The following is an 18958-nucleotide window of genomic DNA, read 5'->3' as shown; positions in this document are numbered from 1 at the left end:
CATGAAAGTTCATTTGAGTGAATGAAATGTGAGAGCAAACACTCCTGTAAGTCAGCTCATGTGTGCGCTGAGCTCAAGCTGCACTTGGCAAAACTTACTTCAAATCCACACGCACCTTTCCAAATACTTTCCTGTAATTTACAAGCTTCCCTTAAATTATACCACTTATGATTTAAAAAAAAATCAAATTATTTCAGCAGCTTAAATACTTTTCCTTTAATTTTCTAATGCTTGAAATGGAAGTTTTTTGAAAAATCCTTTTTGCTACTTGAAAGTAAAATATTCCTCAGCGTTGTAGTGTGTAAAACTGTCTCCACTCTCTCCATTCAGCCTCAACCTGTTTTCCTCCTACTTCAGACTGTGCTCAAAGTCATTACAAACACCCACATAATTAACTGAGCAACTATTTGTACGCAGTCTGAAGTATTTGGGCGAAACAAGATTTATTACTGGGGTAATTAGTGGTTGGGGGGCCGAGACGCGGGACAAACTGCTGCTTCCCCTGCTCCTCAAGCGGGACCAGGGCAGAGCGCTGTAGGCAGATTCTTTGCCCCGATAGACCGTGCACCATGACCAAAACGGGGCACGGCCTCTGGGCAAGAGTTTGAGAGGAAAGTTTGTCGATTTTCGGATTTTGTGAGCTTCTTTTTGCTTTTGTGAAAATTCAAAGTTGAGAGAGAACTTCCTTGTGCCTGGAAACAAAAGAGAAACTAATCCATTACAACTAGTATTAAAAAGAAAAAGTTCCCACCAGGGATAGGCAGTATTTACAATAATGAAAAGCAACATTTATTTATTTTATTTGCATTATATTATTTGTAATGCAAAAATAATGTGCTAAAATGTGCCTGTAAATGTTTTGGTTGATGTTAAAATAGAAATAAACCATAAAATGAACCTCATACTTTGTTAAATGTGTGTTTGAAAGATTACTCTAGGCGTTTCTGTCTCTTTTCAATGTCCTTTTTAACGGTTTTAATTATAAGCGAAATGCAAAACAACATTTGCCAAAACTTACTGTAAATGTATCAAAAAAAAGTGGACATGACAAAGTTTTGGACTCGTCACCAATATCTTCTCCAGACCAGTTTCCAAAGTTTCCAGACACTTGACATTTTGAAAGCGAAATCCAACCAAACTCGACACTAAATTCCCACAGTTCATTTTAGCACCTTATGAAAAAAGCAATTTGTCGCTGTCCGCTCGCAACTTATGAATCTGCGGCTTGCTCCACACTATTGCCTGTAGCCAGATAATCCATCACGGTAAAGCTGTCGTTTTTTGCACGCTTTTTGTCATGATATTTATTTGGCTTTTTAATTTATGGGGCCCCAGTTGGGTGTGTTACGTCTGAGTATGCAACGTGTTCTGCCGCGCTCGTGGATGGGAGAAAATACTGCTCCCCAACTTGGAGAAGGAGAACGGTTAGAAATTGCTTTTTGGAACACATTTTTATTTAGGTTGCAAGGGGGAGCGAGTTGACAATTCTCTGAGAAAGATTTAGTTTGCTTTGTTTTGTGATTTTTATTTTGTGTGTTTGATTTTTCCGACTGTAAATGAGTTTGCTTCTCATTTGAACGCACAAAGTGTAAAAAATGGCTTCGATAACAGAAATACCGCCTTATTCTTAGTTATAAATCAACCACAGTTTCGGTAAAACTTGTAAAAATGCATTTTTTATTGTTAAAAAAAATTGAAAATGTTTTTTTGTGTGTGTCCCGTGTAAAAATAAGTCGAATCTTGTAATACTTTTTTGTTATAGAATATTTAGATTTGTTGCACAAATTTAGCATTTAATTTAGTCTCGAATTGATCTTACATGTCAAAATTCTTTCTTCAAACAATAACTGTGGCTACATTGAGTCAACCGAGCCGTCAGAAGGAGAAAATGTCAGCTTAATGTTGTTTGTTGGATGAAAAAAAAAAAACTGTAGCTGTTTTACAACTTAACGTTTGCGATGAGTCAAAAGGCTGAACCGGTTTTTGCAGCGCGTGACTTTGTGCCTCGCTCAGTGACTCGTGGGGGGATTTCCTACAGTGCGTTTCGATAAAATCTCCCTCCAACGTGCTGTAAACCTGCACAAAATTCGCTATTCATCCGTTCACCCGACGCGTTTGCTCCACGTTCCCGACGCGGCGCAGTCTCCGTTATATCACTCATTCAGAGGGCCATTTACGGGAACGTGGAAAATGTCTCGCTTCAAATGCATAGCTCCGTGCGGCTCTGCGGCTGCCCATCTCAGCGTTTATTCTAATGAGCGGACGGACAGACAGATGAACGCTTTAATGATGTCTCCTCTGTGAAGTCCAGCGCTTTTTATAGAGCCCAAAGATCTTCTCATGGACGTCCCTCGGCTTTTTTTCCCAGACAAAGTTACACATTTTGGGAGCACCCTCTTATTACTGTGGAAAAATGCCACGCGATGCTTTATGTTTGTACTTTGACATACTAAAATCGCATTGTCGTTCATGAAAAACGTAAATACAACTTAGTGTTTGGATGGAAATGATCGTATTTAATCTCAAGATATCCGCTGTAAATGTTGTTCACGTGGAGTGATTAAATAATGCAAAGGTCATTATTATTATGAAGAGCACGTCTTTTATCACGTAGAATTGAGACGTGACGCGCATCGAGCCGTTAGAGCGTGCACCGTTTAATCAAGAGGAATTTACTGTCGTTGTTTGTGACTCTGGGACAAACTACGACACTAAAACTTTGGATATAGCACATTTTTGAACTCAGATCCGTCACTTATCTCGTGTTGGAAGCGTTGAGTTTATAAGTGTTTGTAAAGACCTCGTGTCCTGTTGTTCTTTCCAGACTGAAGTGTGTAGACGTCCAAAAGAAAAGAGGGAAAAGAGAACAACTTTAACTTTATTTTTCTTGAGATTTAGTTTTGATTCCCAGTGACTTTGCAAGTTTTCTGTTTATTGTCGTCCGTTAATGACCCGTTGTTATCTTTGCTGATGGCTTTGTAAACTTGAACAGTTTGTTGGCCAAAGTGGTGTTGAGTCCAAGTCTCTTTGTTTGTTTTTTTAGAGTTGAGTTCCCTGTAAAAGTTGAACCGTGTGTCCGCCCTCCTTTAAGTCCTGTCTGGGATCTGTATGAGTCAAGGGAAAATAAAAGAAATCATGAGAGTGCCTGGCATAACGGTGCCGTGTGCGGTAAATGAGAAGTTCTTTTATTAGAGCGTGTGGGTGATTGGTAAATGCACTTTGGTCTAAATGAGTCGTGTTGCTGTTGGAGAGAGCAGTGCTGTGTGTTTGGCACAGCAGCTGTTCCTCGCTGTGGCCCTGACCCTGAGAGGGGCCGACGCAGAGACACAGCCCAGGACCCGCTCTGCTGCTGGGCGACGTGTGCAGCCTCTGCTGGGCGACTGCCGCTCGGAGCAGAGAGAGCAGAGAGAGAGGGGAGAGGGAGGGGGGGGGAGAGAGAGAGAGAGAGAGAGAGAGAGTATATATATGAAATAATATATATACACTATATATATATAATGTTATGTATATTATATATATATAATCTATATATATTATATATATATATATATATATATATATATATATATATAATCTATATATATATATATATATATATGATATATAGATAAACAAAGAAAACACTTAATGTTCTATATGTTGACTTATTTATAACTATTGTCGTTCTGTGGGTAATGTAAATAGAAGTAGGTGACATTAGTGTGATGTAGTCTTTCTTGTGTTCTGAGTCAGTTTATTACTGTGGGTCTGTTTATTTGCAGTGAGCAGGTTCAATGGCCAGTGAGCGTTAATAGAACTCATTTGAGTCTAAGTGCTTTGAAAGTCGGTTCTTGAGCACGGAGCTTTAGCTGTGACTCACAGCGAGTGGACGTATTTGAATGGCAGTTTCACATGTTTCTCTGGCTGACTTTCATGTGCAGGTTTTTGTTTTCAGAGTAATCACTCCGAGCGCGATATCTTTTCAGCCGATCTGTTGTTTAGCCCAGACGCCACTTTCACCGGAACCTTCCATATAGCTTTACTTGGAAACAATAAAGTATTAACGAGCTTATGCAATGTCTACAGTGGCCCATATATGCACAACAGCGCTTCCCTATTGGCTATATATACGAGAGACATGTTTGTTGATTCAGACGCTAATTTTCCTCCTCAGCCTTGGTCTCAGTGTCTCAATTTCATCCCATATATCTCGAGTTATGGGAAGTTTCTGTTCCTTCTTCCAAATGTTTCTTTATTTTGCCTAAAGTTACATTGTGCCACCCGGAGCTTCTGTGGGAAAACTGTCCCGGCCAAGTATTCCAGCCATAACACCTGAGTATTTGTGAATGTGTTAATACGGACAAAGGAAGTGGCGCTGTCCAAACTCGGTCCTGGGACGGCAGATGAAGGAATTTACACAAGATTGAAAACTGATATAGCGATTCACTGGCGACGGTTTTTGCAGCGCGGCGGCGGCTGGAAATGGCGCTCTCTTATCGTTCCTCAGCTCTTCTCTGTAAGATGGAGGCTTTGAAGCAGCTGTTACTGTAGAAACGCCTGCTGAGCACTTACCGGCCTTGTCCAGAGCGGGGCGCTACTGAGAACATCCCGTAAACGTGGCTCCAGAGCTCTTTTAATATCAAACTTTTCCTGCTTTTTATTGTGTTCAAATCATTCTCTCCCATGCCGGGTTGATGATGATGATGATACAATGATCAGTGTTATCATTTATTTTGCTAAAAAAAATGCATTGATTGGGTTTTGTAATAGTTTAGGTATTGCAAATCAGATGCTAATTTATACTTAAACTAGTATTGAAGCGAAATACTCACATGGCAACATCAAAGTTGTTATTTTGCGTTAAAAATAAACTTTTATTGTCTAAAAATAAAACATTTTTATCATCATTGTGGTATGGATATTGAGTATTGAGCGTCTTCCTTCCTCGGAATGGAAAATGTCAGTTTTGTGACACTAAAATAGTTTTAAGTAGTATATAAGTAGAGCTGGGCAATATATCAACATTTAGATCATGCTGTTTTGAAGATATGCAACATTTGAAAATCGAGTTAATAGTTAATTAAAAGTTAATTATATAAAACATTGCTTCAAAAAAAAGCTGATTAAAAATGAGGTTTCTGCACCTTTGTGGTTAATTTTACAAACATTTCACCTTTGTCTGATAATTAAACTTCATCTAATATCTTTAAAGTCATGTTTAAGCACATTTCTGTCAGATTGAAATAATATAATCAGAATATTGTCCAATTAAACCAATTTAAAAAAAATACTTTTTTACCCGTTTTGCTTGCAACTACTTCTCGATCATTTTACCATGTATTCTACAACTTTTTCACAATCATCATTTTGTCACCGTCATGCGTTTTGCTGATCATTACTGTAACTTTGCGTGCTAAAACTTGTCTATAGTTCAGCAGTTTAAACGTACCATGTAATCATATCTGTTTATTGTACTTTACACAAAAACACAGGACAACGTCTCTATTTTGACCTGATCGTTCTTCACGACGGAACTGGAAAACGTGGTCAAAACGATTGGCCAAAGAAAAAGAAAAGCGCATGGACACAGACACATTTTCCACAGATAATTCCTTTCATGGTGGGTTGGCTTCGGACGTTATACACCAGCGCTGCCGTTTCCCTTATTTAACTTGCAGAGGGGGCCTTTTGGGGGGGGGGTTGTGTGTTCTTCCCGTGCTCAAACCCGCATTCGTCTCCCGTGCCTCCGGATTTGAGGCGAGGCTCGTACGTTCGTGTAAATCACCGGAGCTGTTAAATTGGAACTTAATTGGATCATTTTTTCCCATTGTATCCCCGGCTCGTCGTTGCGCGTGCGTGTGATCGTTTTCCTCCCGCTGAATGTAATTTTTGGTAAATAAACAATCCCGCCGAGCTGCTTTCAGTCTGCCCAGTCGACCGGCGTGACTAGACGTGCCAGTAATGAGCGAGCTGTGTTTGCCGTGGTTGAAATGACAGTAGAGCAATGGCGGAAGAAGTGCTCAGTTTAGTCAAATGACAGATGCAGGAGCCAAAAAAAAGTTAAGTAAAAGTATTAAAAACAAAAAAATGTGCTGAAATAAAAGTTTTCAAGTGCTTGGTTAAAAAGAGTAAAAAAACATGTGATTTGAACTGTGATTTGTTTAAGATTTGGTGCTGGTCTTTGGTCGACAGTAGCAATTCCAATCAATGTTAATTTTCCGAGTGAATTTTATTTCTATATATTTTTTGTTTGCTCAAAGTCTTCACTTGAGCTCAAAACCTCAAGGATTGTTCTAAATATAACTCCTTAAACCATATGAAAATGACTTCCTACTTTTACCTGCTCTCAAATGTAAAAGGTAAAGTCCACTGTAAAAAATATGTTTGTAAAGTACTTATATATAGAAATAAAAGCACTGTACTTAAGTAAAAATGTTAGGTATTGATACGTTTACAATGTTTTTTACAGTGGATACTTTTTACTTTTACCCCACGGAACAGGACTGAACAAATAGAAAGTACTTTTCATATGTTTTGGAAGGTTATATTTTGCATGTTCATGATGACATCCCGAGTTCTAATTATATAATTAAAATATATACATAAAATTCACTGTAGAAAATTAAGAAATTGATTGAAATTGCGCCTTTTTTTTGACCAAAAAATCTGCACAATCACTCAAACGAACACTTTAACTCTTCTCAAGATCTTACTTTCACTCCTAAAGTACATTTTTACATTTATATTGAATTCAATTTGATGATGTGCTACTTTTACTCGAGCATATATTTCACTCTGCACTATTACTCTCTCTGCACACTACTGCGTTACTATCCGCAGAGGGAAATACTAGCGGCGCGTTGACTCCCTCTCTTTATCGTTCTCTCCGTCCCCCCCCTCCCTCTCCCTCTCTCTGTCCAATGCCGGTCCGGTGAGGCTGAAAGACGTCCATTGTCCCGCTGCTGCCTGCGTCCACTCCTGGGCTCACAGTAATGCGTGCGCTTGAATTGGAGCGCGGGGGGGGAGAGCGCGGCGGGAGTGAATGGCCAGGACGAGTGGAGAGTCGTAGGGAGGAGTGGAGTTCAGAGCCAGTGCCAGACACAAGGGGAGAGCCGTGTAGGAGCCGTGTGGGAGCCGTGTGGGAGCCGTGTGGGAGCCGTGTGGGAGCCGTGTGGGAGCCGTGTGGGAGACGTACGAGGAGCAGAGAACGCCAGCTCTGGGATCAGCTGTAGCACCACCTTCCTCGTGTGTGCGCGTCCGGGGCGTCCAGGAGGCATTAGGAACACAAGAACTAAGACGTGTGTGTCAAGAGAGCGACCAGAAATATGACTCTTAACCAGAAATATGACTCTTAACTTTAATCAGAATCAGAAAGAGTTTATTGCCATTATTGCCATTGTCAATGAACAGAATTCACAAACATAGGAACTTGGTGATTTGGTGCAACATAAAACGATGAACAATGAATAAGTCAAAAAAGAAACAATTTAAATCTACTATAAAATAAAAAATAAGAATACAAAATAGGCTTACTGTGTACACAATTCAATTTTTAAGTTTAATATTAAGTTTAATTCACATATGTAGTGTAACAGTGCAGTGAGTGATTAAATTATGGTTAGTAAAATGTTTCTGTAATTTTTTCCTTTCAATTACACACCCTGGATATTTGAGTATTATATTTGTTCACGTTACAATCAAATAAATGTATGGGTTTATTTGCATGTATTGTACATTATTGTTTGTTAAAAATACGTGAATTCAGAATGTTCCAGCTAGAATTGTAAATAATCCTGGTAAAAGTATTTGCTTTTCTCTGAGTCAAAGCTGCTGCGCTATATTGTTTTATCGTACTTAACTATTGTTTTTACTCTCATGTTTTTTTAACTCTCGTTTGCCTTGTTGAAGTTTAATTGAGTAGTTTTGACCTGGAGAGAATTAATAGCTTATGAGATGTGTTGATCTCAAAAGGAGAAAATGTATTTGCCAAAGAAGTATTTTTTAAGTAATAAGTATTATTTTTATATATCAAAACTAGATCCTGAGTTTAGCAAGTATTAAGAAAATAAAATAAAAGAATAAAATCACACTTTGACCTTTCCTGAACAGTTTTAGAAGGATTTACCAGAACTACAAACCCATTTGATAACATAAAGAAATACTAATTACATTGTGTGACAGTAAATTGTCCAAAAAATATATAATAATCTAAATTATTGAGTGTCGAGCCTATTTCCCAGTATCAAAGTTGAGTTTGACATTTTAGTATTATGAGAACTATTATTTATAATCTCAGTTCATTGAGTAAAGTCAAAACTATACAAAAGACATGAATATTCTGTTTTCAAGTGATTTCAACAGATCCAGATATTGCATACTTTAACTTGCTCAGAGAAGCTATAAATAAAACACTGAAGCAAATGTGTTTTTTCAATCCATTGCGATAATCAGCGTTATATTTGACTATTATTTTAAAACGTCTAGTATATTGTGTTTTCTGACATAAATCCCTTCATTACCGCTATTGTTACTTCCCTCTCCGGCATCACATTTACACAAAATAAAACCTCCAAAAGTCCATCCCCCTCGCCTCGCGTGTCCTTGGCTCTGTTTAGACGAGCTCCCCCGGTCGGTATCAGCGGAGGGTCAGTCTGCGGGTCGGCTGGTGGCGGTTCCTCCGGGGGGAACCGTGGCTCCGGGTCCTCGCCCAGAGGAGGTGTGTTCTGTTGGCGGCCCGGGTTTCAGCCACACCGGGGGGAGCGGATTAGAACGGCTCGTGTTCAGAGCCCCGCTTTGTTTCTTCCGACACCAAAGACCGCCTCACACCGTCCCGCGTTCACCCAGGAGCCGAGGAGAGGACACCAAGTTGCCCCCACTGTGTCCTTGGACAGGCCGTGTCCCATTTAAATATTCACAGCAATCTGCCTTTGTGTCAGGTGATGGCGTAAGTGGACACCGGGCCTTCTGCTTTGTCTCATGACTATGGAAATGATTGCAGCTGCCACAAAAGCTACGCATTGTTTTATCGGGTTGTTGTACTCAAAAACAACTAGTGGGGTTAGGGTTAGTAGTGTTGGTCTCGCATTCTTTGCTATTGAGGTCATGCAGACGACAATTTTAGCATTTAGCGGCAAAAGTAGGAGTGTCAATGGTGAGCAATGACATTTTCTGCTCAAAAAGATGCTACGGTCAGACAGCAAATCTAAAGGTCTACAACTTTGCTGAATATTTAGTTTGTATACTGCAAAAAAACAAAGAAAATCAAGTACGGGTGAGCAGTTTTAGAAAACCAGATAAACAACAGGAACACTGCAGCTACGCTCACTTTCTACCCTGAGATAACATGTTCCCGAAGCTGTGTAATGAGGAAAATAATTGTTTTGGGTGAGTTGAAGTGTCCTTTATCTCCCTCTTCCCATAACAACAGCCATATAAAGTTAATTTGAGCAAAACGAAAGCCAGAAAATAGCTGAGAAACACGTTTTTCAGTTCTGTCCACAATTCTGTCGCTCATTCAGTTAAAGGAATGTCAGTGCGTTACCTCTGTCGTGGACAATACATTGTTGGACTCTCATTTTGAAACACAATTACAAATTCAGTTGTTTTACAGTTTCCAATGTGTCATTTTGATTTCGATAAAGATGAAAGTCACCGTTTTCTTACAAGAAAAAGTGCAATTATCTCCACCTAAGCCTGATATTGCAGTTTGTGAGTAAGCAGCAGTAGTCAAACGATTGATTCCCCAAATGCGTGTCGTATTCCATTCCTTCAGCCTGTTTTCAGATCCACGCACACTACCCTTATAGTCTCAATTCCAGCAGACATGAAAGAGGAGAAAACGCTGCATTCCGAGAGGCCGAGAAACTAAGCATGAGACACTTCCAAGTCAAATTGTCTTCTGCATTTGACACGTCCTTCAAAAGCTGCTCAACATATAAGACTTGCTGGAATAAGAGAACAGATCAAATGGCAAATAATGTATTCATCACAAAATTGCATGGAAATAAACAAAATGTGTGGGAGAAAATCGATATGAAAAGTGAAGTGGTCAAATCAAGCCCCGGAGAGTGTATCATTTCATTCCCATCAGGCCAAGAACAGCCTGTTGACACTGGCAGCTCCTGGCCACATTCTTGCCTCTGCTCCTACCTCTATTTGCAGGAAGAAAAAGGTGAAGGTGGAACCAAATCACGCCCTCATTTTGAAACCATATATTTTATGCAGATGACCGAATGTAAATATCCTGCAACGAAAAGCTTTGTGAAAACACGGCTGGGATTTGGAGGGGCACTTCATTATTTCTTTAGTGAGGTTCGAGTTGCAGGAGATGGCGGTATTTATCCCGAGTGTTTATTTTGCAGCTTGAAAGCGGCGGGCAGGAGGCTATAGGAGGGCAGCAGCCTTTTGAACTGCGCCCTATTCCATGACTGCAGTGGCGGGATTTACCCCAGAGCCACTGAGGAGCTTAAAAAGCCATCAGCTCATTGTCCGGAGACACAAAAAGCCCGTCCCAGGAAGCCCCCTCCCCAGACTCGCGCCTCTTCCCTCCTACCTAAAGAAAGCCTTAAGCTGGCATCTTCTGCCATTCATATTAATCAGTTTTAAGGGTCTAATGAGATAAGGGAGACTTAAGAGGAGTCCCCAAAGTGCCCTAAGCCCTTCGGATGGACCGAGGTGACGAGTTCTGCAATAGCAACATTCTTACAACTATTCGCATTTCCAAGTTTTTTTTCATGTTACTATAATCCCACTGTTGAACTGCGAGGGCCAAGACCCTGCTAATGTGGAACCCTCCCCAGACACCGAAGACATCTTGTGTTTTTAGAACTCAAGGTAAATTTATACGCTAAGCTTGGTCCCAAATCTGGTGCTAATCCCCATGAAGTGCCCAACAGGGGTTTGACTTTTTGTCTTAGAAGGTCCACTGGAAATAAAGTTGCAAAAGAAGAATATACATTGAGGCATGAGTAAACTAAGGGATGAAGGTGGAATTTAGGTGCTAATCCCCATAAAGACCATCACATGAATAATGCTCAATGTGTCGATTGCTCTAAAGTAGCTTTAAGTTACAGCTCTGGAGTTTATTCTGCGTAAATTAGAGGTGAGGTATATTGACAAAAATGAATAATAGATTTTTCTTCTTTCATCGTATCTCAATGTTAAAATTCAGAGGAAGTTATGTGCTAAAATTGTGCTAAAATATGTCTGCAAATGTCTTTATTGAGGTTTAGTACTGCACAAACTGAATGGACTATAGAGCTAACATCATACATGTGTTTGAAGGGTTTTACATCAAGTTTGTTTTGTCAGTTGACTTTTTTTAAAAATAGTTTTCGTTATGGACACATACACAATGTTCTATTGCGGACCTCCAAAACAATCGCAATATTGTTCATTCGATATGTCTTCCACCTCTAGTGTAAATGTAAATGTTACAAAAGAAAACATGATTGGAGTCCAGTTGCTAGTGTCATTGTATTCTATGAGCCTATATTCTCCATGGGCCTTTAGACATGCCAATACAAAGACTGTATTTATTTTCTCTTCATGCTAAAAGTTCAAATTAAACTTTTTAGAAATAACATTGACATAAACATGGTCTTGGGAGCTTTGTCTCATTCATCCGGTGAGTCTCAGTGCTTTATATTAAATGTACTGGATTCTGTGCATCGGACATTTCCCAAACCCTCCCCACTGCCCCACTGTAAATCCCTATAGATTTGAGGGCGGTCCTGATTTTCCCTCCCTCTTTGTCCCATATTGTCGCCCCCCCCCGCCCTCCCCTCTCTCTTCCCCATTGGGTAGATTATAAGATCTGTAACTGTACTTGCCTGGGATCATGGTGTCCCGCTGGGGTGACCTACTGTCGGGATCGGGCCGGTGGTAAAGGGCACGTACTTGCACACTCTGTCAGTTCCGGCTTGTTTTATGTCTACTGCCCGAGACCGCCGCTGTAACCCCCATTGTGTGTGTGTTTGTGTGTATGTGTGTATGTGTGTATGTATGTGTGTGTGTGTGTGTGTGTGTGTATGTGTGTATGTGTGTATGTGTGTATGTGTGTATGTGTGTATGTGTGTATGTGTGTGTATGTGTGTGTGTGTGTGTGTGTGTGTGTGTATGTGTGTATGTGTGTATGTGTGTATGTGTGTATGTGTGTGTGTGTGTGTGTGTGTATGTGTGTATGTGTGTATGTGTGTATGTGTGTATGTGTGTATGTGTGTATGTGTGTATGTGTGTATGTGTGTGTGTGTGTATGTGTGTGTATGTGTGTGTGTGTGTGTGTGTGTGTATGTGTGTATGTGTGTATGTGTGTATGTGTGTGTATGTGTATGTGTGTGTGTGTGTGTGTGTGTGTGTGTGTGTGTGTGTGTATGTGTGTATGTGTGTATGTGTGTATGTGTGTATGTGTGTGTGTGTGTGTGTATGTGTGTATGTGTGTATGTGTGTATGTGTGTATGTGTGTATGTGTGTATGTGTGTATGTGTGTATGTGTGTATGTGTGTGTGTGTGTGTGTGTGTGTGTGTGTGTATGTGTGTATGTGTGTATATGTGTATATGTGTATATGTGTGTGTGTGTGTGTGTGTGTGTGTGTGTGTGCGTGCGTATGTGTGTATGTGCTCATGTGTGTGGGAGGTGGTAGGTGTAGGTGGTAAGTGTAGATGGTAGGTGGGAGGTGGGAGGTGGTAGGTGGTAGGTGTAGGTGGTAAGTGTAGATGGTAGTTGGGAGGTGGGAGGTGGTAGGTGGTAGGTGGTAGATGGGAGGTGGTAGGTGGTAGATGGGAGGTGGTAGGTGGTAGATGGGAGGTGGTAGGTGGTAGATGGGAGGTGGTAGGTGTAGGTGGTAGGTGTAGGTGTAGGTGGTAGGTGGTGGGTGGGAGGTGGTGGGTGGGAGGTGGGAGGTGGTGGGTGGGAGGTGGTGGGTGGGAGGTGGGAGGTGGTGGGTGTAGGTGGTGGGTGTAGGTGGTGGGTGTAGGTGGTGGGTGTAGGTGGTGGGTGTAGGTGGTGGGTGAGGGGAGTTTCACCTGCTGCAGACTTCAGCACAGGCACACAGGCACACACATTACAGCCAGTATTAGACCGCGGAGAAAACAGAAGAACGTTCGCAGCGCTCTTTGCTATAACATCGGTCTTTATTCTTTTCCATCTTTTTGCTTGAATTTTTTTTTTTTAAACATTGTGGGAAACATTGATTTACTTTCCATCCCTGCATTTTAGTGACTCAAATATCTCCATGAAGCTGAAACTGCTGAAGTATCAAAACAGTCTCCAAAAAAAAGTTGTATGAAGTTATGTAAATCACCACAACATACTTCAGCTGTCCCAGACTTGAATAGATCGCTTTTGCTTCCAGATCCAGACCTTCATTTAATAAGGATTTAAAGGCATTGCATTCCCCTCGGCTCTTTAGCAGTTTCAACAATTACTGAATCAATAGGTTTCAATTAAACTTTTTGCTTTGCTTCACGTGAAAGTGGTTTATTATCCACTTGGAGAAGGGCAAATTGTAATTCTGGTAGTGGCTGAGAGGTCCTCCTTGGCTTCTGTGAATGTGATGAAATATTCATGTCTGTTTGTGATCTCTAAGAAGAGCAGCAAATCTTCACACGCTATTCTCCAAAAGAGGGTCGAGCCAGACGTGTGCTCGGAGCGTGAAGGTGACAGAAGGTGCTCTCCATTGTCTGCGCTTAAACCAAAATATTCATGATGTTTCAGCATTTCTTTTAGATTCTTTTAAACTCAAATGAATAGATTCTCTTCCCAACTATGTGATCACCAGCAAAACCAACATTTCATGATATTTTGCATGGGTTTTAAATGCTGGAAGATGAGCTGGAGCACTCGAATGACACGCAAAGGACAGAAAAAAATAAATAAATCAATAATATTGCAAGTGTTGTTTTGGAGATAAGCAAAACTAGAATTTTGAGTAAATTGTCTGTAATTAAAACTATTAAAAAAGAGTCTCAAACGTCTAATTTCCCAAATAAAATATAGTTTAAAGTGATATTTTCAGTCCTAATATAATTTAATGATCCATTCACATTTTATGCTCAACTTAATGCTATATTAGAAAGGAATATTCAGATATTCAGATATTTTACATTTGGAGTATTCAATTATATTCCAATACAGCAAAAATGTATTATTCAGCTGAGATTTAATTATGAAAAAAATTGAAAAATCTGTAAAAATGAATCACAAAAGTGCAGAAATATCACCATATATTCTTATTTTAATGTTTATAGCACAACTGTTATTATATATATTCAATCAGTTCTTTTTTGTAGCAATATTTTTAACAACAAACGATCCATATACACATTTAGCATATCTTTAAAACAACATTCACAACATTATCTAACTGTTCTCTTGCAAAATACATGAACTCCACACATAAAGGTTCGCCGCGGTTTGGGACTCGAACTTGAGACCTTTTCACTGTTCTGTTCCCAACTGTATTGCTTTACATTACAGCTCCAAAGTGTATATCATCGTTAGCAGGAGCACCACACCTAGATGGCTGAATTATTCACACTCCTAATCGGCCTTTATGTCCCCCTGCCGCAGCCGGGGCCCCTGTGTTATTCTAGTGCATAATTGATAGCGCTCAGAAGCGGAAAAGTTAGAATAGCAGAAGTAATGCGAAGCGAAAGTGAGTTGGCGGTGGTGGGAGTGGAGCGAGGAAGACTCCTACAGACCGGCGAGGGCTTAGGCCACGCCGCTCCGAGGATCGCGTGCGTAAGTCCTCCAGACAAATCCAAGAGCGGGTTAAGACATTCAGGGGTGGGGTGAAAGAAGGCGGGACAAGACGGAGGTGCCGCGTAACGAGTCCTGACGCTGAGCTGACCCAGAATGTCGCCACGTTTCTGCTCCCGATGCTCGTCCGGGTCGCTGAAGCTGGATTACAATTGACAGCTGGATAATGATGATGACGAGGATGATGAAAAGAGCTTTTATTTAAAGTGCCTGATTACGCTATGTTCAGGCTTTGATTTTTGTGCTTGAAAATGGCTTGGTTTAGTAGTTCAAATCCGAATTTAGTCTAGTAGTTTTTTTTTATTTTTTTTATCCACTTATTGTCTTCTGTGTGGGGACTTTGTGTTGTTAAAAGCAGTGATTCACTCGGATACTCAGATCATGTATATCATTGAAACAAGACCAAAAAACATACAATTAATTATTTTTTTTGCATCTATATCTTGAGTATGGATGTCTAGATTGTTCAGTTAATTGATAATCGTGATTAATCAAGTTAAAATATAATCGTAAGGGCTAAAAATGAATAAACACGACCAGTTTAGAAGTAAAATTGAGCCATTTAAATTCAATCCAGATGCAAATGTAAATGAAAAGTGCTGTTACATTCGTCTGTTTACGTCACATTAACTTTACAATATCATTCAGAAAGTTTGAATTCCTTGACAAATTCATCAAAATAAAAATATTACTGATGTTTGGTCTTGGTGTCAATAATCATGAGTCATTTTAAAATCCTGTTAAAGTTACTTTTTCTCTAAAAATTGACACGGCGACGTCCTTAAGGTTGAGCCAAAGACACACAATTGAACTTTTGGCCATATTTCAATATTCCACTGCTTATTCAATCATACAGGACAACAATTGCTCTCCACTGGTGACTCGTGTTATCCGTTTGGAGCGGTGCCAGGAGTGTCTCAGCCTTTCACGAGATGCTGAAGGAACCCTGACATCACATTACAAGCATGTGATGGGATCGATAAAAGCCTGCCCCCAGAGGAGAGCGCAGACTGGCTCCTGTCCAACAGGAAAAAGGAGGACGGCTCAGAGGGGAAACATATCAAGACAAATTCTGCACAGCTGGTAATAGAATCCAGAGACTTTTTATTTTTTTGGGGACCGTGAGCCTTATGGGATTATGTCAGGGTTTTTCAGTCTCGTGTGCAAAAGGTGCATCAATAGCGAGTCATTTTGAGTTATGATGAGTCAACGATCTGACTAAACAAAGCTTATACGGTGCGTTAGGCGCAGCCACACAAAACACCATGTTGTATTTAAGGTACGGCGAGTAGCAGAAGCAGCACAGTACTACAATTCAAACTCTATTCCAATACTAAGGAGAATACTGTGCTGCTGTTGCCACGATATGATTTGTTTTGTTTGTGCGTGCGAGATAGAGTACAATATACTGCAGTCGGGAAGAAGGCTCCGTGTCCTCAACCACAAATCTAACTGTATTTTATCCCATGAATTAAACTACTGAACTCAAAATGACTTAAACAAGCCGGATGTACTTTACCGCCACATGCACTTTCATGTTTGTGTCATTTAAAAGCATCTTATGAATTAGTTTTATTTGGCTGTTGTTGGATGTTTGTTGCTGCTCTTAATGTGACACACGATACAGTTTATTCTTATTTTCTTGTCTAATCTTAATACCACGATGAAAATCAAAAATGTTCTACTGTAGGTCAAGGTTTTGGACATGCTACTTTCTGCATTAAACATTGTTGTCTTGTATTAGTTATGATCCTTTAAATCCTTTGAAACTCTTCACAAAAGGTCAACTGTTGTCTTAATAATGTGATTTTTGTGTCGATACGCAAATGAGTATCTAATTTTGATACTAGATTTAGTATTGATTAGTATCTGATTTTCAATATTTTTTACAACCTTAACAGCTATTGCTCATTATATTTGTTTAAAGATGCACTCTGACACTGTTCTGGAGGGAGTGGTGAATGCTTGTGTCCATGATGATGTCACTGCTTTGCCTGGAATGTTCCACTGTATGGCATTAAATGTATATCTTTAGCATTTATTCAACGATCTGACCTGTAATTTATGGTGTTACGCTGATCTATCTCCATGGAGACGAGCAGGTGGCGAACCCTCCACGAGAAAATGTTACAAAAGGATCAGGAAAATAATCTTGAAAAAAAAATAAAATAAAAATAAAATAAAAAAAAGAAAATTAATAAATAAACAAATAAATAAATAGATAAATAAATAAATAATGTTTAGGGGTGTTTTTTAATTTTAATTCCTTCAAAAATAATAAAAAATTCAAAACTGCAGCCGTAACATTTTAAAACTGGCAAATATTACATGTGTGAACTCGTATAATACACACCACTTTTACAATCTGTTGGAATTGTAGTTTAAGTTGAGTTACTGCATATGGGGAAAACCAAAAGTTTGCGATGTTGCAATCAAAATCCATCCTACACTTGTGTTAATCTCCTGTAACTTGTGCGATACTCCGGAGGCTCATTCCCACAGATATTTCCACATCCCGTGCTTGGTGTGTGTGTGTGTGAGTGTGTGTGTGTGTGCGTTGTTGACCGTTTCAGGTGAAGGTGTTAACTCGCCCACAGGTGTAGTCTTTTAACACCTCTCTGACCCTCTTTGAAAGCCTTGCAAACGGCTGCTTGGTCTGTGCTGCTTTTGTGCGCCATAACAAAGCCCTTTAGCTCCTAATAACACCGCACACAGCACCGGCCGTGTCGAGAGAGAGAGAGAAACCCGAGATAAGGCCCACATCACAGGGAAGACGCTGGGAACGTTTTAATCTGCTGCTCGCGAAAAAAAAAAAACAATACAAAACCCAACACAACAGCCGCGGATCATGTTTGGCAAAGTGGGCCGCTTTGATGGTGGGATCGAGTGGTGCAAAGAAGAAGAGGAGGAGGAGCGAATTAGGGATGGAAGGACAAAAGCCAGTTTAGAAAGAAAGAACTGTACAAGTAACGGGGGAATACTGGCTGTAGGTGCAGTTTTATCATTACAGATCAGTTAAAAAAAATAAAAAATACTGCTGCAAGATCACAATCGAATTTAAATCACAGTTTCAATGAAGGTAATTGGCAAATCTCAACGGCTTCAATGTTATTCTACATAAATATCACTAACTCTGTATTTTACATCTGGAATCTTTGATTAGTTTGTCAGCTCATATTTCTTTTTCTAAATTCTCCTGGAATAGTTTTAAAAGTTAGCGTAGAACAGAATCTTATTATTAAAACATTGCAAATCTAATCCGATTTGAAAATTTTGAAGTGTTTGTTATTTCAGTTATTTTGCCAAGAAAGGAAATCAAAGAGAAGCTGGAGAAGTGCTTTCGATTTAGTGTCACAAGATTTTTAACAGTTAAAATGTGGCAATTTTGTATTATTTTATTTTGTTAACGGTCAATGCAAGGGGACAATTTCTTCTGTTCCATTTAACTTTTCCATAAATACACACATGCATGTTTTTATTCTCTTTCAGCACTCCATTTATCATTCAGACTTCCATTCTATTTTTCCTTGAATGCATTTCTTTTTGTTTACCTCACACAACTTCTCATATTAATCATCCAGACTCCCTCACTCCGGCGCATGTATTAATCTAAATTCAAACGCCACATACTTCAACATCACCTGTGTAATATATTAGAAAGCATTGGAGTCCCAGTGCTGTGATCATAAAAATCTAGCAGTGGAAACATTAGCCGCAATATGTCTCAGAAAGTCATAAAACCAATTTACGAGTGCACTTAAGCTCCATACACCTCCTGGAGCCATTTTGTAAAGATGCAGACAGAGATAGTCCCAATTACCCAGGTTTAAAAGTAATAAAGTCGGATCGATAGGTGATAGAAGGCCTGTTAAACCCAGACCCTCACGCTTCTCTGCAACTTTAGCTGTGCCCTTTCCCCAAAATAAAACATAAGCACCCATTTGTAATTCCTTTTATACCCACAGGCCGTGCATCGCTTCCAACGGCCGGTCCAGTCCTGCACAAAACCTTATCGCAGTGTTTGCGCGTGATAAAAAGTCTCCTCGGTAAAGTTGTTCGTTTCGGTTGTTCAGTAAGTTGTCAGAAAACGGTTATCAGTACAATGTGGAGGCATATGTGTCTTATTTTTGTCGTTTTCGCCTCCTCGAACGGTCCGGGCATCAAACTCGAGCTGGACGACGTGGGAATGACAAAATTGAATTATGGTGTTTCTGAGGTTGT

The 18958-nt window shown here is 39.9% G+C and overlaps 1 protein-coding gene across 2 annotated transcripts in view; it reads left to right on the top strand.

The window, feature by feature from the left end:
• Window positions 1-18958, top strand: part of efna5b (ephrin-A5b) — a 143076-nt gene that overhangs the window by 1159 nt on the left and 122959 nt on the right. The gene's annotated exons all lie outside the window — the stretch shown is intronic.

The sequence above is a fragment of the Eucyclogobius newberryi genome, unplaced genomic scaffold (assembly GCF_026437365.1).
Source record: "Eucyclogobius newberryi isolate DKJ021-1_F unplaced genomic scaffold, fEucNew1.0.hap1 SCAF_6, whole genome shotgun sequence".
In the NCBI taxonomy this organism is placed as follows: Eukaryota; Metazoa; Chordata; class Actinopteri; order Gobiiformes; family Gobiidae; genus Eucyclogobius; species Eucyclogobius newberryi.
Note: the sequence above shows the minus strand (reverse complement) of the source record. Positions and strands in the feature narration are given on the sequence as shown.